Source organism: Sodiomyces alcalophilus (assembly GCF_042370955.1).
Source record: "Sodiomyces alcalophilus JCM 7366 unplaced genomic scaffold ACRALscaffold_1, whole genome shotgun sequence".
Classification (NCBI taxonomy): domain Eukaryota; kingdom Fungi; phylum Ascomycota; class Sordariomycetes; order Glomerellales; family Plectosphaerellaceae; genus Sodiomyces; species Sodiomyces alcalophilus.
Window position 1 is genome coordinate 11,030,231 of NW_027263532.1, and position 867 is coordinate 11,031,097.

The window sequence follows — 867 nt, forward strand, 5'->3', positions numbered from 1 at the left end:
ACCCGGGGGTCTTCCTATAGGCCTATTTAGCTCTATTTTTAGTGGGTTACCACCCTACCTACTAGAAAAAGGCCCTTAGTGTTATCCTGCCTAAACCAGGGAAAAAGGACTATTTATATCCTAAGTCTTATAGGATTATAGCCCTTCTAAACTGCCTAGGTAAAGTACTCGAAAGGGTTATAGCTACTAGACTCGCCTTCCTTACGAATTCACGTAACGATCTTCTATACCCTAGTCAAATAGGGGGTAGGAAACAACGCTTAGCTATCGATACAGCCCTTCTTTTACTAAACTATATCCAAAAACAACGGAAAAATCAGAAAAATTCAGTTATTTCGACCCTGTTTTTGGATATTAAAGGCGCCTTCGATCACGTCGCCAGGCCATAGCTCCTCCGCACCCTATAACAGCTTTAACTGCCCCCGAACCTAGTTAGCTAGGTCGCCTCCTTTATAGAAAATAGGCGTATCTAGCTAGCGTTCAAGGGGCAGGTCTAGCAGCCTACCCCCCTAGATATAGGGGTCCCACAGGGCTCCCCCGTATCCCCTATACTCTTCCTGATATATATTAGGGGGGTTATAGTAGATAAAGGGTTCTAGGGCCTATAGCTCTCCTATATAGACGATTTTCAGCTATCCGTAGCTTCTAAATCAGCTAGTAGGAACTATAGGGCCCTAGAGTCAGCAGCCAACGCCCTTTTCAGCGCCGCCGAAAATAACTAAGTCCTCTTCGACCCGTAAAAAACAGAGCTTATCCACTTCTATAATAAACGCTCTATAGTTAACGACTTAGCTACTATAGCAGGGCACGAAATTAGGCCTACCGAGGGGCTATTAGGTGGCTTAAGGGTCTGGTTCGACCCTAAGC